At 43.2% G+C, this 27,930-nt stretch overlaps 1 protein-coding gene across 2 annotated transcripts in view; it reads right to left on the bottom strand.

Annotated features, from left to right (window-relative positions):
• Positions 1 to 27,930, bottom strand: part of LOC137339946 (CREB3 regulatory factor-like) — a 175,860-nt gene that overhangs the window by 64,284 nt on the left and 83,646 nt on the right. For both annotated transcript variants that reach the window (XR_010966642.1, XM_068002045.1), the window contains exon 2: positions 21,534 to 21,622. The gene's annotated coding sequence lies outside the window, so the exon portion shown is untranslated. The remainder of the gene's footprint in view (positions 1 to 21,533; positions 21,623 to 27,930) is intronic.

Here is a 27,930-nt window from a genome sequence, read left to right as displayed (position 1 = left end):
TGCTCAGTTATTAATAATGCAGCGTACACTGCACGCTAAACTTTTAAATGTCAAGGTGGATGCAGATTATAGCCCTGAATAGAATCTCAAATCAGATCGTGCTGCTGGTCCTGACAACATTCACCTGCGGATGCTCAAAGGAACGGGAGCTGTCCCTCGAGTCCTTTGCTCATACATTTTAACCACTCACCAGGGTCTGGAATTGTTCCCATGCGGTGTCAAAATTCAAAAAGGGCAATAAGTCAGAACTGGGAATTATAGGCCCGTTAACTCGCCTTCGGTTATAGGCAAGTTACTGGAAGGGGTTATTAGAGACTCTCAAAATGGCTTCTCGAAAAGGTGATCATGTCTTACCAGCCTGATTGAACTTTGAGGAAGTGGCTAGGTTGGTGGATGAAGTTAGCCTGGTTGATATTGTATACCTGGATTTTCATAGAGCTTTTCACAGGGTGCTATAATAGGTTACGTTACCAGATCGAGTCTTGCGGAATTGGTTTGCAGATCTTGGGTTGGATAAGGAATTAGTTGCATTCTCTGGGCAGAAGGTTGTTATTAACAGTAATGGTTCTGCATGAAGACTGGTTACTAGTGGAGTCCCACAGGGATCAACATTTGGATCACTGCTTTTCACAATCTTTATCAATGATCTGTACGAAGGCGTAGGGGAACTGTCTGCAAGTTTTCGGAGGATATTAAGACCTGTGCAAGTGTTAGAACCCTGCATGAGAAAAAACATCGACAATAAGATCTCGATGCAATGGGTCCATATCTGACAGACATTTTAATATAGATGAATGTAGTGTTATGCACATAGGTAGGGCTATTGCTAAGCCTGTGTGTACCATGCAGGGTTTCCAGCTAAAGAATGCTGAGTGGGGAAAAAGACCCAAGTGTTATAGTACATGTATCTCTAAAGGTTCACAACCAGTGCCACAAGGCTACAGCAAAAGCAAACAGCGTAAGAACCACCAACTTGCACTTACGTTGTGCTTTTCTCGACCTCAGCACATCCCAAAGCCTTTTACGGCCAATTAAGTACTTTTGAAGTGTAGTCACTGTTGTAATGTAGGGAACCACGACAGCCAATTTGCACACAAGGTCCCAAAATCAGCAATGAGATAACGACCCGACAATCTGTTTTAGTGATGTTGATTGAGGGATAAATATTGGCCAGGACACTGGGAAGAATGCCCCCGCTCTTCTTCAAAATAGTCACATGGGATTTTTTACGTCCACCCGAGTATGGAGGGCAGATGGGGCCTCGGTTTAACATCTCATCCGAAGGATGGCATCTCCGACAGTGCAGCATTCCCACAGTTCTGCACTGAAGTGTCAGCCTGGATTATGTGCTCAAGGCTCTGAAGTGGGACTTGAACCCACAACCTTGATTCAATGCTATCACGGAGTCACAGCTGACACCTACTAGTATTAGGATGTATTGCTAGGACGATCCAATATAAAACAAGAAGCACTATATTGTCTTTGCATAAGACCTTGCTTAGGGCTCATCTAGAATACGATGTCAAGTTTTGGTCCCTTCACATGATGGGTGATAGAGGCCTTGGAAAAGGTTCAGAGGTGGGACATTAGATTGATACCTAGCTTAAAAGGCCCTTAGTTACCACAAAAGGCTTAGCGAGCTGGGTCTTTGTACTCCAGAAAAGCGCTTCAGGGAGATTCGATTGAGGTATTCTAAAGGGGACTAGACCGTATCCATGTGGATCCTCCATGTGAATTGGAAACTGTAGGGAGAACTGGGGGGGACATACATGTAAGTTACACAAGCATAGAACCAGGTTAGATGTCAGGAGGTTTCTCTTTTCATAGAGGACCATCGGCCTTTAGAACGAGTTGCTGGCTCGTAGTGAAGGCGGATCCATTGCAAAGAGTTCAAAGTGGAGCTGGATGATTTCCTAGCTGTGGCCGAAATCACAGCGTGCAAAAGGTAGGTGGGTTACTGAGTGATGTGTCTCATGGACACAATGGTTCGCTGGAACTCGTTTGATCGCCTTTGGGTGGGCGGGGGGGGGGTCAGAGGGGAATTTCCCATATTAACATTCCATATTTTTCGGGATGCACACTAAGACAGATATCAACTGCTGCTGGAAGACCATAAACTCAGTAAAGGAGGCCCTTTGGTCCATCCAAAACCTTCTGGTCTTCCAGCTGAAGGAGCTGTCCATGACCAAGTGTTGCCGTCTGTCACACTGCAAGGTCCAGGAGCACATGCTGCGGGACGCACTGAAGCGAGGTGCAGCCTATGCTCGGGCTCTACGGGGAAAGGCCACTGTGTAAGGCCATTCTCCCTTGTATTGTACAGCATGTATTAGAAGATATGTACTGTGTTTTGAATTGTAATAACGGGATTGTAGAGTGTACGATCTGTATTGTTTTGAATTGTGATATTTACATTGAACTGTGTGTATCCTTTAATTTTATGAAATAAAATATTATTTTCCCACTTTGAATTGGCCTCCAGATCATTCTGCAAACCTATTAGGTAGGGTGGGCTACCTGGACAAGCAGAGAACTTGCTAGAGATGTGGTAAGCTGCACGACTTTAACTGGTTAAATTTCAGCAGTGCCCCTAACCAAACTTGGGGAGTCCCCATGACTTGGAGCACCTAGACGTAGTTTGGCAAGAGCCATAGAATTTACAGCACAGAAACAGGCTATTCAACCCAACAGGCCTTTGCCGGTGTTTATGCTCCACATGAGCCTCCCCCCCAACCCTACTGCATAGTCTTCTAATTTAGACAAGTCACTCCAGGAGTGAGAGTGCACTTCACATCAGGCAAGAAGAAACTCTACTTGGTCAGATTTCCCAGTAATAAAAACAGAAAATGCTGGAAATACTCAGCAGGTCAGGCAGCATCTGTGGAGAGAGAAACAGAGAGTTAACATTGCAATGTTAGCTCTCTTGTTTCTCCAGAGGTGCTGCCTGACCTGCTGAGTGTTTCTAGCATTTTCTGTTTTTATTTCAGATTTTCAGTATCTGCAGTATTTTGCTTCACATCTCTCAGTAGTTTGGTTTGCAGAATCTTAAACTTGATGAAGCATTTCTGTACGTGTCAGACACTAAACAAATAACTATTTAATTGAGACTTCACACTTTTCATTACAAGAACACAAATAAATGTGACTTGAGGAAGGCCCTTCGGGCAATCATAGCTCACCCTGCCAGATAGACCCTAAATTGGCCATCATGGTATCCACTGTTTCAGAAATAATTCCGAGGTTTCATTTCCACTACCCTACCCAGGAATCCGTTTCATATGTTGACTCGGTGTGTGAAGAAGAACTTCCTGATATATCAATCCTAAAGCTACAGGGTTCAAGTCTGTCTTTCCTAGGGGCAGGTGATTGCAAGCAATCAAGTGAGTTAGCCATGAGAATTGGCTTGTCGTTTGTAAAAATGTTGCCCACTTTCAAAAAGCCAGTCTGGCCGGATACATGTCAGACAGAAAGATTCAAAAAGAGTGCAACTATTAGAAGAGTCGGGAAGATGTTAACAAGTTAATGTTTTAATGGTAAGATTGTCCACCTGCTCGCTTTGTTCAGACAGTTACATTTGATCTACCTGACCAAGTGGCAAATGGATCCATCCCCAACACCCATTAGATCAGCACTTCTGACATTTAGGGAGCAGTCCCTGGAGCAACACACTTTCCTGTGTCTTAAGTTGCTGTGTGATTGGCAGAGTTATTTGATCTTTGAAGGTAAATTTTGAATTTCCTTTATTCCTGGTTGAACTTCAGAAGTACCTGGGTGGTCATCTTGGGGAGCAGACTCCCAAGTTCACCAGTTCTTCTTAAGGCCATCAAGAGAAAGGCTACGAGACTCTGTGGGGAAGGGACGGGGCAAAAACCAATAACCACACATAAAGCCATTGTTAAGCTGCCTAGGCGCTAAGTTCTGGCATTCCCTCTCTAAACCTCTGCGCCCCTCTCTCCTCTTTTAAGACGCTCCTTAAAACCTACCTCTTTGACCAAGCTTTTGATTGCCTGTCCTAATATCTCACGATGTGGCTCGGTCAAATTTTGTCCGATTATGCTCCTATGAAGCGCCTTGGGTCGTTCTACTACATTAAAGGCATTGTATAAATGCAAATTGTAGTTGTAGTAGTTAAGGGAAGCTATTGTAAGTCCAATGTTTATTAGGGGAAATAGCGAAAAACCTGTGCCTGTTAGTTATTGTATAAATTTGAGGAGGAACAGGTGTTCTGTAAACTATTGTAATCTGCTGCATCATTTTATTGCTGCTATTTATTGATTACTCTTTTTTTAAAAAGAAAAGAAAGTTTGTGCTAATCAAGGTTTGTGCTAGGAAATGGAATTTGTCCTATTCCTGGTGTCCTGTGTCAGGTACAGTAGAGAGAGTAAAGCCCCCTCTGCTTTATCTCAAGAAGGTGTTTCAGTCCCAGTCTTGCAGACCCACTGCAATGTACAACAATTTAAAATTATATAGTACCCTGAGTTATAACCTTCTCTGCTCTAAGAGGTTAAGGGAAGATATAATAGAGGCGTTTCAAATTATGAAAGGTTTTCAATAAGGAGAAACAGTTTCCACTGGCAGGAGAGTCAGTAACCAGAGGACACAGATTTAAAATAATTGGCAAAAGAACCAGAGGGGAGATGAGGAGAATTGTTTTTTATGCAGCAAGTTGGAATGCACTGTCTGAAAAGGTGGAAGACGCAGACTCAATAGCAATTTTCAAGAGAGAACTGGATATATACTTGAAAAGGGGAAAATTTGTATGGCGATGGGGAAAGAGCAGGGGTGTGGGATTAAGTGAGGAGAGAACGCAGTCAAACAGCGGAGGCTTAATGCATACATGAGGGAGAAGGTAATAGAGGGATACGAGGGGGAATGGTAGGAAGAGGTAATCAGAGAGGAAGGAGGCTCATATGGAGTATAAACACCAGCATAGACCAGTTGGGGTAAATGGCCTGTTTCTGCTTCAACGAGTGTCTTAAAAAGGAGGAGAGATAGTTAGAGAGGCAGAGAGGTTTAGCGAGGGAATTCCAGAGCTTAGGGTCTAGGCAGCTGAAGGCATGGTCACCAATGGTGGAGCGATTAAAATCGGTGATGTGCAAGAGGCCAGAATTGGAGGAGCGCAGAGATCTTGGAGGGTTGTAGGGCTGTGGAGGTTACAGAGATCGGAGAGGAGAGGCCAAGGAGGGATTTAAAAACAAGGACGAGAATTTTAAAATTGAGGCGTTGCCGGACAGGGAGCCAATGTAGGTCAGCGAGCACAGGGGTGATGGGTGAATGGGACTTGGTGCAAGGTTAGGATACGGGCGGCAGATTGAGAAAAGATTGGGGGGGGGGGGTAAAAAGGGCACAGTCCACTTACACATCGACAGCTGAATCCTGTTTCGTATTGATCTCATTCTAACACAATGGCTCCGATGCAGGAACTCTTAGGCTTCCATGCTGAGCTCGGAAGTGTGGTCAATACACCAAGCACACCCTGCGTGAAGGGCAACACAACTGGAATCGAAACAAAAAAAAAGCGGTAGGTGCAATTTGACTGCACTTCCTGACTCAGCGTTAGAGTTAATGCAGCAACAACAAAAAAAACAGCCCTGGAGAGCTGGCAGCTCTCCCTGCTATGTGGACACGTGAGTTTAATGAATGTGACCTACATAACAGCAGCAGATCTGCCAGGTATCCAGCGCTGAGTGAATCAGGGCCTTTTTTATACCTGGACTTTGGGGTGAATAAGCTTTCCGATCTGTGCCAAAACTGTTGGTGCAATATAGCAGTGTATTTTTAAAAAATATTATTGATTACAAAGCATTGCATCTCCTGGCATCAAACAAACAGAAACTTCACATCAAATTTCATGACGTACACTCAACAGTTTCATCAATACTAAACAGAGCAGAGTGTTATGCATTTCAGTGTTGGATTTACACAACGTTCTTCTACTTTTAGAAAAAATAAAATTCCTCCACATCTTCAGAAGACACTGACGATTGCAAGGGGGAACAATTCCGCAGGCACCTCCCCAGTAACCACTCTTCGTGTGTGATCCTAGGCTTTGCATTTTCAAGTTTTAAATTCTCATCCTCGTGTTTAAAACCCTTCATGGTCTCATCACTCCCCATCTCTGTAGCCTCTGCCAGCCCTATGTCGACGCGATCATCCCCCTCCCCAACCAACAAACTCTCCGTTCCCCCGACTCTGGCCTTGGGCATCCCACACCCCCACCCCCATTGGCAGCTATGCCTTTAGCCTTCTAGGCTCTGGAATTCCCTCCCGAATCCTCCTTTAAGAGTCTCCTTAAAATCTACCTCTTTGACCAAGCATTTGGTCACTCCTCCCAATGTCTCTATTCCTTACCTCAACATTGCACATTTTTCTTTTGATTAGGTCTCTAAATGCCTTGGGATGTTTTTCTGCATTTATGGGCGTTATGCAAATACAATTAGTTGTACACTGAATATGAACAGATTGGCTGAGGCAAGAGAAATAGGGAGGGGAGGGGAGAAAAGAGAAATAGGAAGGGGGTGGGGAGAGGGGGGGGGGGGGGAAGAGAAATAGGAAGGTGAGGAAGAGAAATAGGAAGGAAATGGGGAGGTGAGGAAGAGAAATAGGAAGGAAATGGGGAGGTGAGGAAGAGAAATAGGAAGGAAATGGGGAGGTGAGGAAGAGAAATAGGAAGGAAATGGGGAGGTGAGGAAGAGAAATAGGAAGGAAAGAAATGGGGGGGGGGGGGGGGAGGGAAGAAAAGGAGAGAGAGAGAGAGAGAGAGAGAGAGAGAGAGAGAGAAAGAAAATGGGGGAGGTGGGGAAAAGACATAGGAAGGAAATAAGGGGGGTGGGGAAGAAAAACAGGGGCCTTGAATGGGATCTTATTGAGGTATAAAAAGGCACTAACTATAAAGAATCCTGCCACCTAGCTCCATTCATCTGGAACACATTCCCTATGATTCTGCTGCCTTCACTAGTGACCTGAACTATCTGAAGCCTTAATGCTGCACCGTAGCCCTCAAAAGCATTTGATCCAATGCTTTAGGTTAACAGATCCGAAGTCGAGAGGTGACGGCATACGGAGTTACTACAATTTGTTATTCAAAATGGAGAGGAGGTGCATATTGTAACATTTACTACATTGCGTGTGCTGACAAATAGCAAGAATAAAAATGGACTTTCTTCAGCAACAATGTCCAACTGACATCATAAAACGATAAAGCCGCCCTTTTCCTTTCCAGCACTTAGTCTGGCAGAATGCATTTTTAAGCGTGACCTAACATTCCCGACGTGTGTAGATAAGATCAGAGTTTCCCCTCCCCCCATTTTAGATATTCTGGCCGGGGGCTGGGGCGAAAACAAAAAACTGGCAGCCCCACTCCTGCTCAATGATGGTAAATCCTACCAGGGACTATGAATCGGGGTATCAATTCCCAATCCTGTTGGAAGAACCCAGTGTGAAACATCAGTTAAAAATGCTCAACTGCATGTTATCTGGTTCACACCAAACTAAAGCCTGACTGCCATTAAAAATTCTGCTGAATAATTAGGAGCAGGAGTAGGCCATTCAGCCCCTCGAGTCTGCTCTGCCATTCAATTAGATCATGGCTGAACGGCACCTCAACTCCATTTACCTGCCATAGTTCCATATCCCTGGATACCTTTATCTAACAGAAAAGTCTAGCGATCTTAATTTAGAATTTTTCAATTGACCCCCAGCCCAACAGCTTTTGGGGGGGGGGGAAAGAAAAAAAAGTTCCAGATTTTGTGTGAAAAGGTGCTTCCTGATTTCCCTCCTAAATGGCCAAGCTTAATTTTAAGAATGCCTTGAATTTAAAACTCCCTCGTTTTCAAATCCCTCCATGGCTTTGCCCCTCCCTATCTCTAACCTCCTCCAGTCCTACAACCCTCAGAGATCTCTGCGCTCCTCCAATTCTGGCCTTTTGCGCATTCCTGATTTTCATCGCTCCACCATTGGCGGCCATGCCATCAGCTGCCTCGACCCTAAGCTCTGGAATTCCCTCCTTAAACTTCTCCGCCTCTCTCTCCTCCTTTAAGAGACTCCTTAAAACCTACCTCTTTGACCAAGCTGTCCTAATATCTCCTTACGTGGCTCGGTGTCAAATTTTGCTTGATAACGCTCCCATGAAGTGCCTTGGGACGTTTCACTACGTTAAAGGTGCTGTATAAATGCAAGCTGTTGTATTAGAAGTTCCACATCATAAGACAGACTTAAGTGAGAAATACAAGAGCTTTTTTTTTAAAAAAGTCCCCAGTTTCTAATCTAAACATTTCTATTTGGTTCACTCAAAAACCAGTGTCCTGTGATAACCCTCCTCAGGCAGGTACCTATCATCACGCAGCTGTCCATGACACATTCCCTCTGTAGCATACTGCCAGCTAGGCACCATACGTTAACATATATTACTCACACGCACATTAACCTGACAGCAGTACTCTAGTTTATTCTCGCTATGCCTTTTTGCATTGAGGAACAGCTGAAGTCCTACGAAGACCTTATCTTCAAGTAAAGGCCTGATCCTCGAATAAACGGCAAGTGATCAAGTGCCCCTGGTGTCAGAATGGCTAGCACTTATATCTCAACACCAATTCAACCTAATCAACGAAGGGCAGTTTAGTGCTCCTGCTCACTTTTATTGTTAGGTTCACAAAGGCAAAAGCGCAATTATCACAGACCTCAGTCTCTCCTCCTTGAAGGTCTGCTCTTGATCTGAAACATTAGGTTATGTAACCCACTTGCTTCTTTTATTTAATATGGGACACTTGTGATGACATATTGGGAGTCTAGCCCCATGGTCCTAATGCCCTAAAATAACAAGAGTGGGTGTACGCTATATTATTACACACTCTCATGCTTCACAGCAGAGCTTAGCAAGAACTGGAGTGCAGACTGAATGTAAGGTTTCAAAAGGGATGAGTTCCTGACAGAGGCTGATGTCACACTGTGTACAAAAGGTAGGTGGGATGTTGAGTTACGTGCCTCCTGGAACTCACTTTTGATTGCCTTTGTGGGTCGGAGATGAATTTCCAAAATTGGCCAGGGTTTTTTTTTTGCTTTTCCCCCCTAGAGATGACATGGATACTGGTGGGTGGGGGCATTGGGGGGTGGGGGGAGGGAGGGGGTCATGATGCTCTGTTGCAACATGACCGTATGGGACAGGGTGAAAGGACCAGCTGGTCTTTTCCTATCCATTATTTTCATATGTTCCAGACAGTAAACTTCTTGTCCACCTACTCCACCCACCCAGTGTCCCACAAGATTAACTTGTCGCATTTCGGCTGAACAGGCTGGGGCTCCTTTCTTTGCAAAAGAGAAGGCAGAGGGGTGACCTAATAGAGGTCTTTAAAATTATGACCAGGTTCGATAGGGTAGACAGAGAAAATGTTTCCGCTTGTGGGGGAATCCAAAACTAGGGGTCATAAATATAAGATAGTCACTAATAAATCCAATAGCGAATTCAGGAGAAACTGCTTTACCCAGAGAGTGGTGAGAACGTAGAACTTGCTACCACAAGGAGTAGTTGAGGCATATAACATAGATGCATTTAAGGGGAAGCTAGATAAGTAAATGAGGGAGAAATGAATCAAAGGTTAGGCTGATAAGGTGAGATGAAGTAAGGTGGGAGGAGGCTCGTGTGGAGCATAAACAACGGCATAGAACAGTTGGGTCGAGTGGCCTGTTTCTGTGGTGTAAATTCTATGTAATTTTGAAATCCAAGAACCCTGAATCCTATTTGCTGACGAGAACTTATCCAGTCCCTTTTTGGACCCAGTCTAATTCCTTGTTCCACCACCCTTGCTGGTGGCCTGTTCCATACGATCATTCATTTACTGAAAAATAAATTGCCTTAATTTCCAAGCTTCTGTTTGTTATCCTCAGCTTGAAATGATTACCCCTTGTGCCTGAATTTCATACACAGCAAAAAAAAAAACTCAATTGGAAGACATTCTCCCAATCCCTCAATCTAAAATACTTCCAACAAATCACCCCTCAGTCTTCACTTTCAAGAGAGAAGCAAAATTCCAGTGTGTCTAACTTCCCCTGATAACTCTTGCCCATTAGTTCTAAACATGGCAAGTCCCGTGAGTCCTGTTTAGAAACAAGACGTCATCGAAGCCAGTTCCTTTGCACGCCTCCAATCCCCAACTCACTGAAAACCACTAACAGGCTCCAGGGAGCATGTCAGATCCTGGGCTCTGAGCTTCACAAGTGGAACAAAGATGTCAGCCATGGTACGAGGATACCAGATGCTCCGTTGGTGCAATGTTAGAGGATACTGGAGTGTCACATTTTCTCTTGCATTGATGCAGAAGTGCATGTGGGGCTATTTTTTTTTTTAAAAAGTATATATTTTTTAAATTCATAAATAATACATAAAAGGACACGAGGGGTACGCACCGGAATACTCCCTGCAGCAGCTCAAGTATTGATGTAATTCAATGACCAAGAATGATGTCAATTGGACGGGATTTTCCTTTACAGGAAGTGACAGAGCAGGTGCGATGTGATGATAATTGGCAGTTGTATTCAGAGGTACCGTGGGTATAGTCGTCTAGCAGTTATGGTACTGGGCCAGCATACCCAGAGGTCATGAGTTCAAGTCCTACCACAGCAAGTTGTGAGACTGAATTCAATAAATTTGGCAATTTGTGGGCTAGAACAAAAAAAACGAACAGGGAAAGCTGCTGAATTGATGTAAAAACCACAAAGTGGCTCACTCATGTTCTTCAGGGAAGGGAACCTGCCACCCTGGCCTGCTACACCCTACATGCAACTAGTCCACACTCTACAGTTTGACTCAATGCCCTCTGGAGTGGCCCAACAACCCACTCAAGTTGTATTTGGAGCAACTAGGGATGGGCAATAAACACAGCCTTGGTAGTGCCACCCTCATCTTGAGAGCAGATTTTTTTTGTTTTAAATGGGGGGAGGGGTTTATTATTAAGAGTGAAATATATGATCAAGATGAGGGAGACGGATGAAAAACTCATTAAAAAGGCAAAACTTTTCAAACCAGAAAGGCTCGAGACTTGGCAGGCCTGTTGTACTGTGTCGGCGTTTTGTCACTCGATGAGGACACAGGGTCGTTTGTGTGGTAAGCTTGATCTCAGGGACCGGTCACAACAGAAGAACAACCATACACGTGCCACACCTTTCACTTTCCGACCTTGAGCCTTCACAGATGACTCCGGGAGGGTTAATTTGTTCAGGCCAATAATGCAAAAACCTCTAACGCTGGCTGGTACAGGACAGGCTGAGCTCTAGGGGGTGCTACGTAGGCAAAAAAAGTCAGCCATTCTGGTACCAGTGTCACCTGGTCGCCTACCGCCACTGGGAAAGTTATGGGTGCCAATGGACGCAGCAAAGCCATCTCATATCAGTACTACCACTGGTGTTGGGAATGGCAATACCGGCACAGAATGCCAGGGAGGATTTCCCTGCGCGCTAAAATTAAAATTCCTACCTCTTCCATCTTGACGCAGCTGGAGAGTCGCATCGGCTGCGTAGAGAGCAGTCCAACAAGGAACATCACTCAGATTTAACCAGAGATCTCATTGCCAATGCACGAAGCAGTCACATCATTCACTGCTGCACAAGTTGACCGGGAGCCAGCCCCAAGCATAAATCCTGTGGGATCCTGTTCAGCTTTGGGTCATGCTGACCCGAACTGAATGTGATCGCGCAGGGTCGAGAGAATGAATAGGGTACATAGGCTTGGACGCTGTTCCACTTCATCTATTGCAATGTTCTGGCAATTTCGTTGTACAGAGAGAACACACTTGAGACATGGGTTTGTGGCCAGAGATATTTATTTTCCATTTGGTCCAGTTAAAACCAGAGGGCTCCACCATCATCACGCAATTAAAAACTTGCCATCACTTAATATTTCGAGACAAAGAATATCTACCAGTGGGGGATACAGGGTCACTCTTACCATCCCCATTTGTAAGGAAGAGTTTCACTATCAGGAGGATTTGTATCCTTGTCCATTAAAGGAGAGGTTAGAAGAGAAAAAAAAAACCCAACATAGCACATAGCATCTTTAACATATAAAAATGTCCCAGGCACTTACAAAGGAGAAAAGGAGCAGGCATCAATCCTTTGTATCAGCCTTGGCTCAGTAGTCTTGCCCAAGTCAAAAGGTGTGGGTTCAAGCTCAAGTCAGTCTAGCATGGGACACGACCCCAAATTTAACTGAGATAACTCCATACACTGTCAGTATTGAGGGAGTGCTGCCTTTCAGACGAGACGTTAAACCGAGGCCCCATCTACTCTCAGGTGGACATAAAAGATCTCATGGCACTATTCAAAGAAGAGCAGGGGAGTTCTCCCAGTGCACTGGCCAATATTCATCCCTCAACTAACACCACTTAAAACTAATTATCTAGTCATTTATCTCATTGCTATTTGTGGGAACTTGCTGCGTGCAAATTGGCTGCTGGATTTCCCCACAACAATGACTACATTTCAAAAATACTTCATTGGCTCTGAAACGCTGTGGGACATCCTGAGGTCATGAAAGGCACTATATAAATGAGAGTTCTTTCTTTCTTTCCTTGTTGGAAGGTTACGAGAAGTGAACAAAAGTTTGGTCGAAGAGTTGGGTTTTCAGAAGATGCAGCTGAACATGGATAAAATCTGCCCCAGATCTGTTGTTGGAGCCTAGTTCATCAATTCAAAAGGGATTTGACAGGACAAATAGAATGTTACAGCACAGAAACAGGCCATCAAAGACAGCTGGGATGCCATAACCCTCTTATATAGGATAACTGGAAAATCATTTGAAAATCTAAGCAGGCAATAGAAAGTTACACAAACAACAGCAACAGTGGAGGTGAACACAGTTGGTTTTTTCCAATATATAGTGTTAAATTGTTAAAAATTACATATGTTTTAATCACAGGTGAAGAATATGGGTAAATCCACATATATTAGAGAAGCAGCAACTGTGGCGATCTATTCCCCTCCCCAGCGGACACACTGCCAACTTTCACTCTCATCTGCTCCATTGTTCTGAACTGTTTTTCTCCATGATAATACCCTCATAATCCCACTCCTACCTGTCACACAACAGTCACTACATCTTCTCAAATGTTTTTTTCTCCCCTCATATGCTCACATTGTCATCGGTCATGTCCCAGGGCTCCATCCTGATGCCTTCTTACCCATCACCTACTTTCTATCCCTCGGTGAGTGCATTTGCGAGCATGGCGATCACATATCTCTCAGCCACCACCACCGACTCCCAAGACTGTTGCTGTATGTCGCATTACCTGTTGGACATCAAGTCCTAGATAAGTCAAAATTTCTTACATCTCAACATCTGTCCTGTTTGGTTCTCACCAGTACCTGCATGCCTCTGGCTCCAACTCCATCAAACTCAGGCCAAACCCACAAGATGGGTGTTCTGTTCGACCTTGCAATGAGTTTTTATTGCCCACTCAAGCCTCCATCTCAACCCTATTGTGGCAGAAACCCTCATCTGAGCCTGATTCACTTCAAAAAGTCAGATTTCTCCAATGTTCTGCTTCCCCATCACCCTTCATAAACTCCAGTTAATCCAAAACTCTACATCCCATATGCTCTTGAGCACAAGGACAAACTAGAGTTGTTCTCACCCAGCTCCACTGGCTCAATGTGTCAATTAAACATTTTTAATTTCAAGAGACATGTCTTCAAATCCCTCTGCAACCTCACCTACCCTACTTAAAAGGATCTTCTCTAACCATACATTCCAGACTACATTCTCTCTTCCCCTCACTCCAGATTACTGCATATGCCACTCTATCTTTCCAATCTTTCAGCCATTATGCTTCTGTCCACTGGAATTCTCTTCCTAAATCTTTCTGCCTCATAACCTCTTTAAAAGTCTCCAAAAGCCTACACCTTCCGTCTTACCCGCCCCTCCCATCAAATTCTTTCACTTTCTGCTGGACATCCATCTCTCCCCCTCGAAAAACACTTGATAATCTTTAATGCAAGAAGCTCTAAGTTGTTGTTCAAATCATTAAAGTTTCTGGACCAGATAGGAATGACCCCAGAATCCCAAGGGAAATTACTAAGAAAATGGATGGCACTCCTTAATATTTTCAAGAACTCTAATTATATGGGAATTACCCAAAGACCAGCTGTTGTAACCCAATCAGAGAGTCCAACACGAGCAAAGAAAATAGAAACCAGTTAGTACAACATCACATCTGGGAAAAATACTGACAAGTGTTTTACAAAACCTGGCTAGTTCTCTTCTAAAGAGCAAAGAGGTCCATAAGTTTAGTTGGAATTTGTCACCCTACCTTCAGAGAGGCCATTGACAAGTTAAGGAGTTTCAGAAATGATGGAATACACTCGAATTCCCAAAAGGATGATTCTAGCACTTAAAATGACAAGTTATGAAGTTACACTGAAAGGATTGCGGGCTCACCAAGAGGTTGTAGGTTCAAGTCCCACTCCAAGAATTAGGCACATGAACAGAAAATACCAGAAAAACATACAGATCAGGGAAGATCGATGAAGACAACAAGACAAGTCAACACTTTGGGTTGGGCCCTTCTGCAGAACTGATAGATGGACAAGCATTTATATATTTTAAAAAAGGGGAAGGGCCAGAAGAAAAAAAAAACTCCAAGCAGAGAGGGGAAGTACCAGTTGAATAACCTGCTTAAAAGAAAAGCAGGAGATGATGTAAAGGATCGTGTGAGACAGACAATAGAGAGAAGCATTAAAGAACATTTGAAAAGCAAAGGCAGCAAGAGGTATATCCAAGGAAAAAAGGTGAGAAATTGAAAACGCAGAAAGCCTGCTAATCAGGATAGAAGTTAGAACAGAAAATTCTGGCAAAACACCGTAGGTCCCCCAGTCCGGTAATGCAAAAAAGAGGGGACGCATAACCCAGGCTGACATGTACGGTACAGTACTGAGGGAGTGCTGCAACGTCAGCGTAGTCATCTTTAGAAGAGATGTTAAACCAAGCCTGTTCCGGTGGTTTAGGTGGATGTTAAAGATCCCTTGGCACTCTTCAAAGAGGAGCAAGGAGTTCTCCCAGTGTCCCGGACAACATTCCTCACTCAGCAAGGTCTCACTAGAGTGTTTGGTTGTGAACAAGATGACTGCTGCGTTCACCTACATAACACAGTGACTGTATGTCAAAGTAATTCATTGTATCCACAGCACTCAGACATGCTAATGCGCTAGATAAATGTCTTTCTCGTTCGCACTGTAGAGATGATGGAGGGCTTCAAAACGCTGAGAGGCAAACACATTATTTAAAGGAGAACATAAGTATGAAATTGGCAAGCCTTAAGCAAGACAAAGATTTTTTTTCTCTGCTACAAAGCCGTAGATATGTGGAACAAATTACCAGGAGAGGCCAACTCTATTCTTCCTAAAAGGATCTGAATATCAGATTATGGATTAAAGATTTAGAGGTAAGTACAGGCGTAGGTGATTAAATATGGAGACCAGAATTAATATCTGGAAGTTTCTTGCACAAGCGCCTTTGGGATCAAGTAGATAATTTCAGATTTACCTTCCCCCTCACACTCCCACCTTCGAAGTTCTAGCAGAGCTTTCTTGTCTTCCTCAAGAGATTAACTAAAATGGAGGAGCGCCCCTAATCATATTTGCACTTGAACCATTGAAAGAAGCGCCTCAATTGGCCAAATAATAATCTCTGGGATGGTCAAGGATGATTGAAGTCCTGTATCCTTCAAGTAAAGTCTCCACTTGCTGCTTCTGGTTTTACGACAAGTAGATGCAGAGTTGACGATTCCCCCACCAAATCTCTCGGTCACCACCAAACTGATTTGAAATATTGATACAATATGCCATAGGACAGCCTGTATTTAAGTCAATGTGCTTCGATGTTGTGCCAATACATTTGTGTGAAATTCTTAATTCATTTCAATTGAACCCACTATTAACACCAGTGATAGACTAGTAACCCACCCTCATGTTACACAGCTCAAAAAGAGACCTCCAAATACAACCCACATTTGGTGGGACAAAAATCTACAACTGTACCACTGGAATGTTTTTTTTTCCCCTACGGCTCAGTGGACAGAGTTGTACAAATTCACCATTAAGTGGTTTTGAAACCCAAGTGACAAAATGACCCCTCGCTCTTCTTCAGTGACTGACAGCTCACTGTCTCTCCCACTATCTCCAGAACTGGCTGTGCCAATAAAGGAGCCTACAAATAGAGGAAAGTGTCTCACTTTAGCTAGAGCTGGTTATTCACAGATAACCAATACTCGACTGAGATGAAAAATCCACCATCTTGGCTACCACCAGCCATACTGGTCTCTTAACCACCCATTTAACTTTGGCACAGTCTGGTAATAGACTTACCTTTATTTACATGGACTTGGGCATGGGCACACAGTGGGCTGTTGACTGGTTTGAAGATGCAGTTGTCAATTGCCTATGCACTAAAAACAGAAAATGGTAATGCTCAGCAGGTCAGTCAGCCTCTGAAGAGAGAAAAGGCAGGTTAACAAGTTGGATGGAGACCCTTCTCCAAGGCCTTTCTACCCAAAATGTTAACCTGTCTTTTGTCCTTTCAGATGCTATGCATTTCCAGCATTTTTTGTTTGTGCTGCAGATTTCCAGCCTTTTAAAGCTCTAATGTCAATATACTCCTTGTTTGAATATCTTGTCATTCACCAGAAAACTTGGGTGAACTTCAAGACTGCAAAAAAAAAACCTCAAGTCAGTTGAAACAGAGAAAGGCTGGCCAAAACTGCACAGAGACAGAATAGTTTTACAGTCCTCCAAGAGCCTTCCTTCTTGAATTAATTTGCACCAAAGACTGAGCGTTGAAATAACACCAGGAAGAAGCTGTTCTATGGAAAAGAACAATCCAAAACTTAATGCTGATTTCTATTTAATCCAATTGGTTTGGTCTCACTACAACAATTTGCTTTTTTATAGCGCCTTTAACATAGTATAAACATCCCAAGGTGCTAATCAGACAAAAATTTGACATTTAGAAAAAAGCCATGATCTTCTTCAAGATTCCTTGTCACTGAGTAGATGCACTACATAGTTTTAAAGAAAGGAAGGGCCCAGCCTTAATCCCCTGCAGGGGCAGCATAAAGGCTACTACATTGGCCTCAGTGTCTCAAAGGGTAGGGGAACGAGAAACCAGCCAGGATTCCACTCCTGCTCCAGTAACACCTGCTGGAAAGTGCATGTTAGTGGATGAACAGGCCTGGACTCAGACAGGATGCCCTGTGCAAACGTCAAAGAGTCTGCTGAGACTCACCATCTCACACCACCAAGAGCCAGTTGGTAACCAGGCCCCAAAAAGGTGTCAACCCCTTCAGAACACAAGAGAAAGGTGTGGGAAAGGAGAAAAAGTGTTCAAAAAAAAGAGGGTTAAAAAAAGTCTAAACCCACAGGCTGAGTAAGCATGGGCTGGTTTACAAGCACAGTTTACATCCTGCTTGCTGATCAAAACAAACCCTACATCTTGATAAAACCATGTGACAGAAACCAGCCATAAACAAGTTGTGAGCAGCAGGTTACTCCGAAACAAAACCACCTATGTGGTCACACAAATAGTAGAAGGCTTCCATTTCCTCAGTTTACTCAGCACATAGTCACTGTACACGGCATGACAACGGAGAGAGAGAATGCAACAGAGTGAGAAGGAGGAAAGAAAAAAAAGTTAGAACTTTACACAGAAGATGGAATACTTCAGCACAGACCATTGCACCTCTTGAAGGAAAAGCAGATAAATATTTGGATCAGAAGATAGAAAACAATGGGGAGGGAATGAGGCAGTGGGATTAGTTTTGGATTGCTTTAGCAAAAAGACATCACAGACACGGCAGGCCAAATGGTCTCCTTTCTGTGCTACAAGCCTCTATGGGTCTATCATGAATTTCCCAAACAAGAATAAAAGTGGTAACTTGCACAAGTATTCATCCATATCGGTTCACCTCAGAGCCCAACTTCCCTTCTACTACAATTTTTCCCCCTCCCCGTTAAGTCCTCCAATTTGAGTTTACTGCTCACATATTATTCTCCAACTGAGATACAGAAATGATGTACTCCTAATTCCGTCGATGCTGCTCGAGCTGGCTGCTGGAGAGCAGACCCAAGGTAACTCGCCTGTTAAATTCCAAGAATCTTACAACACCAGGTTATAGTCCAACAATTTTATTTGAAAATCACAAGCTTTCGGAGATTACCTCCTTCGTCAGGTGAGCGAGTGTGGGAATCCTTGAACGTTTCGCATTTATATTCAGAGAACAATACCTGGTGATTACAGATAATCTTTCCAACTGCCCGTTGTCAAGGCAATCAAAGTGTTCAGACAGAGAGGTGTTACCTACAGGACCACCGAATATACAAACGTTTGATAAACGATTGGGGGGGGAGGGGAGGGGGAGAAGAGAAAGAGAAAGGAAGGAGGAAAAAGACTATCTGGCAAGCACCCAGCACCTCTTGCAAAGGCAAGACTGATATTAGGAACTTGTCACAAGGAGAAATCACAAATGTCAATCTGGATCAACACAATAATTTGGGGGGGGGCGCAGAAGAAAAACGAGACTCATCATCTCATTTCCTGCTCTAGCTCATTTTTTCCCTGGACCTCAAACTTGTGGAACTCTTTCCCTTCCTCCTCTCCAATCCCATTTTTCTGCCCTTTCACCGCATACCATATAGCGCTAAAATTGTAAGATGAGTCTTGCTCGACAGGAGGGCAAATCGCAAAATTGGGCGCAGAGATAGTGTTTCTGATTTTCCTATTTATTTGCAATACAATAATAATTTTCAATGACAAGGGCAACTAGTTTACCACAATATATCAAATTCCATGGGATTTCAAGATTTTTGGGGCCACATTCCATAAAATACACAAAGTGGCTCTAATTCTCTTATAATCAAGGCTACTGGTTATGGTGACTAAATAAGCTACATTCCATTTTTATTACATGGGATTTTGTGATCTTTTACTGGTGTTTTAGAGGTTGTGTTCCCCAATCTCTACAGTGAAAATTAAAAACCAGTGAGCTGGTCAATAGTTATATCATTATCGCTCCCATAGCTTAGTGGGAAACGCAGTCCTGCACCGTCTTGTGTACCCTGGGCTGGGACGCGGCGAGGGGGGGGGGGGGGTAATAAACAAACCAATCCTAATTGCTATCCAGCTACTCCTGCTGGGAAATGTATGTGTATCGGGAGGTGGTTCTGGGGTGAGGGGGGGCGGTGAGGATATGATCATGTTCAAACGTGATGCCCTCTGTGTTCAAATTACTCAACATCCGAGCTCTCGTGTGAAGAATGGCCACTTAGGTGAGATGCGGGCATGCGGCAAGTACCCCAAGCAGGAGTCCGCCATCTTGATCTAGTCACTTGGGGCGGTGGAATGGGCAAAACAAAGAGATAAGACTCTTTCCCCTTTTTCTTGCAGTTCATCAACCAATCACAATTTGGCTTGGCAACGTAGATACCGAGCTGCTCATTTCATTGAGAGTTTGCATACCACAAATGCCTCACACCCATATTCTTCAGGTACAGTGACCTGGACCAGTTCTCTGTGCCTTACGCACCTGTACCTCTTCAAATGTCTCAAAGGCGGTCAACAGTTTACATGAGACGAAGCTGTGATTGGTTCGCGTCGTAAGCTGCTTTACTCCACAGTAAGGAAAAGCATACAAAGCAATATCGTCATTGATGTTTACACACAGAAAGAGGCCATTCGACACTTTACATCTGTGCTGACTCCGATTGAGCAACCCAAAGTGAATCCCGCTACCCACTACATTTCGTGATCGCTATCCAATGACCTTTCTGGTAAGTCCAGATGAGAGCAGTCAGGTGAGGACAGGCCGTGAAGCCCTTATTGTTGGCATGCTATTTAACCACTCGTTGTTTAGCCTTAGTGGCCACTTTTATGAGGTACAAGACATTGCTAGCATCTGTTAAAATGTACCTCATAGGAACATAGGAATTGCTAGAGGAAAAAAGATCACGGTCCATCTAGTTTGCCTTCTACTTGCAGGATACAACGATAATGGAGTTGCTAACTAATCATAGCAATCACTATCAACTAGACTACAACAGACCCAGACATAAGTCACCTGTTCCTCCCAAGTATGCTACACTTACGTCATGTCTCAAATTACTCACATACTGTATCCCAACATGTTATATTCTGAAAGAAATCTATCTAATTTGCATTTGAATGAATCAATACTAACTGCTTCCATCGTCTCCCTAGATTGGCCACTCGCTCACTGAAATATTATTTCTGCAGATGAGCTTTGAATTTACCCCCTTCAAGTGCAGGCCATGTCCTCTGGTTCTACTGTACTGGACAAGGCTTGTCACGGTTTCCTTTATCTAGTCCCTTCACAGTCCCAAAAACAGCAATTATATCACCTCTCAACCTTCTCTTTTCCAGTGAGAACATGCCCATTTTACATAATCGCTCCTCATAATCCAATCCCTCCATCATTCTGGTTGTTCTCTTCTGTATCCTTTCAATAGCTGCAATATGCTTTTTGTACTGTAGCGACCAGAACTATACACAGTATTCTAAGTGCAATCGCACCAATGATTTATGAAGTGGCAGGACTGCCTCACTATTTTGGCTCAACTTTGACCTTTTAATACATCCCAACATCTGATTTGCTTTACTTACCGCCACCTGGCATTGTTGCGATTGGCAATAAATTGGAACTATCAGGACCCCCAAGATTTTCCATGTACATTATTTTCTTTCCAGTTAAGTAAAAGTCCCTTCCTGGACTTTTTTGTCCCCTTGTGAAGCGCTTTGCCTTTCTCTACATTGAATTTCATCTGCCACCTGTCTGCCCAATTCCCCAGTATATTCAAATCCTTATGTAGCTTCTCCTGTTCACCTCAGCATGGGTCAGCACTTTCAAGATGAGGGAAAAGGAATGAATTGGGGGTAGGGAGATGGGAAGGGGAGGGCAAGGGGTAATGTTAAGAAAAATAAATAACTTTTCCTCACATCCAGAGGGGGGAAAAAAAATATATAAACTACTAATAATTCAAGTCATTTTTGCACTAAAATAAACTTTTCCATATTTTGAATGAAGCAAATGTAAAATAACAAAGCCAAGGGAGAATTTAGTGCTAAGAGTAGAATTATTAGATCATTTGAGTTAAGCGTATATTAATTGAGAGTAGACTGTACATTGTAAGCAATTAGGATTTTCACTATCAGGCTTCCTTCTAAAGCCCATCTGAAGTCACTACAGGGACATCATTGAATGCATTGTTTTGACTCAGCACTAAACAAAAAGTTATAAATTGTGCATTATCCAACAAAATCCACAGAAACATCCAGGCAGAGAAAGGACCACAAAGCTAAGACCAGCGAACTTTGACCTACTCTTTCCTCCCCGCCCCCCACAGCATTACCATAAATAGCCTCAGCTCTTAAAGCAGAAAGAACAAGGCCACTGACCCCCAAGCAGAAATTTTACTTCAATGTAACAATGTGCACACTGTATAGAAATCAATAAATAAAAGATATGAGCCAACAGTTTACTTACCATCACCTGTACTGCTTAGTTCCAGCTCTCTTCCACATTGCAATTTAAATTATTTCTCCAATCCTGATGCTGTCACAGACTATCTCCAGCTTACGGAAAGATCCACAGGAAGACAGGAGTGTCAGATGTCACATGAATTAAACAATAACACCCTCCAAACAAAAAAAAATCTACTTCTGTCATGAATTAGAAAGCAAAGTAAAATTATTTTTGTTATCCCTGCCTCGCGATTGGCAACACATGTTTCTCCACTCTGTAAACTGCAGTGAATTTTTAAACAATTTATTGTAACTACTGCAAATAACTGCAGAGATAGAGAAAGATAGAGATAGATAGAAAAAAGATAGAAAGAAAGATAAAGATAGATAGAAAGATAAAGAAAGAAAGATAGATATAGAAAGAAAGATAGAAAGAAAAAAGATAAAGAGAGAAAGAAAGACAAAGATAGAAAGGAAAAAAGAAAGATAAAGAGAGAAAGAAAGACAAAGATAGAAAGGGAAAAAAAAGATAAAGAGAGAAAGAAAGACAAAGATAGAAAGGAAAAAAGATAAAGAGAGAAAAAGACAAAGATAGAAAGGAAAAAAGAAAGATAAAGAGAGAAAGAAAGACAAAGATAGAAAGGAAAAAAGATAAAGAGAGAAAGAAAGACAAAGATAGAAAGGAAAAAAGAAAGATAAAGAGAGAAAGAAAGACAAAGATAGACAGAAAAAAAGAAAGATAAAGAGAAAGAAAGACAAAGATAGACAGAAAAAAAGAAAGATAAAGATAGACAGAAAAAAAGAAAGATAAAGATACAGAAAAAAAGAAAGATAAAGATAGACAGAAAAAAAGAAAGATAAAGATAGACAGAAAAAAAGAAAGATAAAGATAGACAGAAAAAAAGAAAGATAAAGAGAGAAAGAAAGACAAAGATAGACAGAAAAAAAGAAAGAAAAGAGGCGCTTCTTCAGAACGAGTTCAATCACTGATCCGCTAATATCCACTCTCCCCACAAGGTCGGAGTTTCCCGCAGGTCTTCAAGTTAAAACGGGTCACCTCGTGACCTGATGGTTCTCCAGCCAATCAACGCCTCCTGCGAGCACCTGCTGTTAAAGACGTCCCCGACCCAAAACTAATCTCCCGCAACAAAACAGGTTGTTCCTGTTCAGCGGAATAAGAGTCAGGAATTCTGCTCACCTCGCCAGTTATATCCAAACAGGTAACAACAACAAAAAGAAAGCGTTTGCCTTTTCTTTAAACTATAAGACGGCACCGGGGTGCCTCAGTGTCATCAAACAAAAAGTGCCCCCTTTTTAGAAGGACACAACTAATATAAAACGAAATCATAAAGCAAAGGAAACTTAGAACTTAAATAATAGAAAGATTTTGCGTATTCGCTTATAATAGACAGCGAACAGCGGCAATCTCCCCAGCTGCCTTTTAAAAAAAATTACAACTGTGCATAAACTTTAACGAGTTTTGTGATGCTACCGAATAAAAGGTGAACTGTTTATTTACCCTGAATTACAATCGAAGGGAATTCGCGACTTTTCCCTCTTAAGTTTTGAACGTTATCGAGAACCTTTTTTTAAAAAAAAAGTGGAATGACATTTTATTAGATAGCTTTTTAACAATGTCAAACGTGGGATAAATTGATTGCAATACAAAACAATACTGTACCAACACTCAGTCCAACTATTGTTTGTAAAACAAAATTAATTGAGAGGAATTTGAACCAAAAATTGTGCACCCAACATTCTAATTATTTATGGGGTAAGTATAATAACGGAATGTAGAAAATTAAAAAGATGTATGTTATTTCAGATTTACCAAGTGGAGTTATTAATTTTGCAATGCTGCTTCATTTCACTACATCCACTATTTTAAAAACACCAAAAAGAATATATTTACAACCCAATCCATATGGTTTATATTTATCAAATTTTGGATTAAGGTTGTTCATTTGTTATTTAATTGGTGGAGATGTCAAAACCCACACATCTCTTTAATTAAAATATTTAGTTTTAATCACTACTGAATTTTTAAATTTTTTTAAAGTTACAATAACTTTTTTTTGTTAAAGATACAAATCCGTTCCAACCTCCAAATACTCCTTTGCAGTTGCAAGCTATCTATATAAACATCATACATCTATATTAAACCCCATCCTATTAGAGGTTCCAGTGTGATTTAAAGTATCCTAAACAATGGATTCCAAGTTATATTTGAATAAACCATTGCAGATTACATTAGTTACAAACCAATCTATTTAAGAACACCTCCTCTCCAATAAGGAGCTGTCTCCAAAAATCCCCCTTCAATGATTCACTTCTGAGATGGAAGCAGATTAAAATTAGAATAGTGGAGCATACACTAATAAATCATAAATTAGTTTCTTTATTCCAAAAATACATAGGTGGATCAATTCAGATTTTTGTATCCATTTACAGATGGATTAAATTCCCCCTCCTCCTCATTTAGATGTAGTCCCAAAGATCAGTTAAGGGTTTGTGATTGTTAGGAATTGGATTAGAAAGGGGTTGAGAGAGTACAGCACAGACTGGACTGGAGAGGTGCAATGCATGTTAGCATTTGCCTCAGTACACCTGCACTGCACAGACCTGGATATGGGGACACAAGGTCAGGAGTAGGACAGAAAAAAAAAACCTCTCATACCTAACACAACCTGCAATCTGTTTTGTTCTCTTCTTAGCTGAGACCAGGAATCCTGTCTCACTTTCTCCTTCCAGTCATGATCCTGAATGCTCTCACTTTCGTTTTCCCTTCCAACACAGACTGACCTCTGCCACATAGCCCTCACTATAAATTTTCTTTCACTTTCTCCCTTTGTCATCTCTCCTTCTTAGTCATTATCTTCATCTGTCTCTCTCTGTACCCCCTTTCCACTCATTGCCCTGATCTTTCTCCTTTCTAAGATATTACCCTGCTATTTCTCTTCCAGTCATTACCCTAATATGTGTCACTCTCTCTTCCCCCTTTCAGTCATTACCCTCATCTCTCTCTACCTTCCAGTCATCATCCTCATCTCGCCCCTGTTTCCAGTTATTTCCTTGATATTTCTCTGTTCCAGTCATTATCTAGATCTCCCTCTCTCCTTTTCCCCCCATTTCCTGTTATTACCCAGATCTCTCTCTTTCCCCCATTTCCGATTACCCAGATCTCTCTCTCCCCCATTTTGTGTCATTACCCAGATCTCTCTCTCTCTCTCTCTCTTTCCCCCCCCCTCTTTTCCTAACATTGCCAAGTGCTCTCTTTCCCCTCCCCTTTTCAGTAATTACCCTGGTCTATCCCCATCATTATCTTCATCTCTTGCTCCACTTTCCAGTCATTCCCCTGCTCTCTCTTCCAGATATTACCCTGACCTATCTCCCTCCCTCTTCCAGATATTACCCTGACCCCCTCCCTCCCTCCTCCAGAAATTACCCTGACCCATCTCTCTCTCTCCCTCCCTCTTCCAGATATTACCCTGACCTATCTCCCTCCCTCTTCCAGATATTACACTGACCAATCTCTCTCTCCCTCCCTCCTCCAGATATTACCCTGATCTCTCTCTCTCCTTTCCCTCTTCCAGATATTACCCTGACCTATCTCTCTCTCTCTCTTCCGATATTACCCTGACCTATCTCTCTCTCTCTCTCTCTCCCTCTCCCCTCCAGATATTACCCTGACCTATCTATCTCTCCCTCCCTCCCTCCTCCAGATATTACCCTCTCTCTCTCTCTCTCTCTCTCCCCTTCTTTCCCTCTTTCAGATATTACCCTGACCCCTCTCTCGCTCTCTCTCTCTCTCTCTCTCTCTCCCTCCCTCTTCCAGATATTACACTGACCTATCTCTCTCTCTCCCTCCCTCCCCCAGATATTACCCTGACCTCTCTCTCTCTCTCTCTCCTTTCCCTCTTCCAGATATTACCCTGACCTATCTCTCTCTCCCTCCTTTCCCTCTTCCAGATATTACCCTGACCTCTCTCTCTCCCTCCCTCTTCCAGATATTACACTGACCTCTCTCTCTCTCTCCCTCCCTCTCCCTCCTCCAGATATTACCCTGACCTCTCTCTCTCTCTCTCTCTCCTTCTTACCCTCTTTCAGATATTACCCTGACCTCTCTCTCTCCCTCCTTTCCCTCTTCCAGATATTACCCTGACCTCTCTCTCTCCCTCCCTCCCTCTTCCAGATATTACCCTGACCTATCTCTCTCCCTCCCTCCCTCTTCCAGATATTACCCTGATCCTTTTCTATCTTTCCCAAGTCACATACAACTGCCTACTCTTATCTTCCACTTCTGCAGCTGTTAATTCACCTCCACCTTTGATACCCTTGTCCCCAGTTAAACCTTTATTCTCTACCATCCCGGCCGACCCCCTAGTATAGCCGCCATCTTCTCTCCCTCAAGTCCGAGGGACGTAGACTTGAGCGTATCAGATGCACAACTGGTTTAGCCATTCATCACCAGATCTGGCTAGACCACATCAAGTACTATCAGGTTTCACTCTCCTCTGTGCCAAAATTGCCCACTATTCCAGGATCATCCTGGAGAGCAAAGATAACCCCTGGCTTCTTTTCTCCACTACCAACAATCTCCTTAAACCCATTTTTCCCCTGTGCCTCCACCCTCACCTACAAGAGAGAAGCCCATGGACTTCTTTGTCACTGAGATTGAAACTATCTGTTCAGCTGCTCCTCTTCCCCTTTCCTACCAAGTCAAACTTCACCCCATGCTCCACCTGCCCTAGTCTTGATCCTGCTAGTTTCTCTCCTGTCTCCCCTCGTGCCCTCTCCGAGCTTATCTTATCCACAAGATCCACCTCCTGCTCCCATTCTCACTAAACTGATGACCACTCAACCTCCTTTCCTGGCCCCCACACTAGTTGAAATTGTAACTGCCTGCCTCTCGTCAGGTACTTCCTCCTTCCTTTCAAAACAGTCATCCACCCCCCCCTCAAGAAACCCACACTCAATCCCACCCTTCTGACAAACTACTAACCCATCTCCAACCTCCCTTTCCTCTGCAAAGTCCTTGAATGTGTTGTGGCCTCCCGAATCCATGCCCATCTTTCCCACAACTCCATGTATGAATTTATCCAATCGGGTTTCCGTCCCTGCCACAGCCCTTATCAAAGTCACAAATGGCATCCCCTGTGATTGTAACCATGATGCAGTATCCTCCCTCATCCTTCTCGACCTATCTGTAGTCTTTGACGTGGTCGACCACTCCTCCCTCCTCCATTGTCCAGCTCTGTGGGACTGCCCTTGCTTGCTTCCACTCTTACCTATCCAATCGTAGCTAAAGGATCTTCCCACCTCTGCACCATTACCTCTGGAGTTCCCTAAGGATCTATCCCTTGGCTTAATCCTCCTCCTCATCTACTTGCTGCCTCTTGGCGACATCACCCGCAATCATGGGGTCAGCTTCCACAGGTAGGAATAGAGGTAGACCAGTCAGCCCCTCGAGCCTGCTCCGCCATTAAATGAGATCATGGATGTTCAGCAACTCAACTCCACTTTCCCGCCTTTGCTCCATATCCCATAATACCCTTACCTAACAAAAAAAAAGTCTATCTGTCTCAGTGATGACACCGAGCTCTACCTCTCCATCACCTTCCTTCACCCCTCCACTGCCTCTGTGCTATCACACTGCTGTGTAACAGAGTCTACGAAGACCGCAATTTCTTCCAAATACCGGGAAGAACGAAGCCATTGTCTTCAGCAACAAACTCTGTAACCTTATCTCTGATTCCATTCCCCATCCCAGCCAGTGTCGCAGATTGAACCCAGACTGTTCGTAACCTCAGCATCCTAATTGACCCTAAGGTGAACTTCCAACCCCATATCTCCATCGCAAACACCACCTACTTCAATCTCTAACATCTCTTGTCTCAGTCCATCTGCTGCTGAAACTCTCAGCCATGCCTTCTTCACCCCCGGATTCCAATGCTTTCCTAGCCAGCCTCCCGTCATAGGAACATAGGAATTGCTAGACAAAAAGAGACCACGGTCCGTCCAGTTCACCTTCTACCATCCTGATAGAGATTGATTGTTTTGATTAGTTAAAAATTCCATTATCGTTCTATCTTGCTCTATCTCCCTCTCCCCTTTCCAGTCATTCCCCTCATCTCTCACTCCCCTTTCTAACCATTGTTCTGATCTCTCCCCTCTTTCCAATTATCCTGATTTTCCTCTTTTCCAGTCATCACCCTAATACACAACTCCCCCTTTTTCAATTACCCTGATCTTTTTCTCCTTTGCAATCATTAACTTGATCTCTCTTTTTCCTCTCTTCCCTTTCCGATCATTATCCTGATCTCTCTCACTCCCTCCCCCTCCCTTATCTGTCATTGCCCAGATCACTCTCTCGATATCTCTCTCTCTCTCACTACTGTTCACTGTTATTATCCTGATCG

This window comes from Heptranchias perlo, chromosome 21 (genome assembly GCF_035084215.1).
Source record: "Heptranchias perlo isolate sHepPer1 chromosome 21, sHepPer1.hap1, whole genome shotgun sequence".
Classification (NCBI taxonomy): Eukaryota; Metazoa; Chordata; class Chondrichthyes; order Hexanchiformes; family Hexanchidae; genus Heptranchias; species Heptranchias perlo.
Note: the sequence above shows the minus strand (reverse complement) of the source record. Positions and strands in the feature narration are given on the sequence as shown.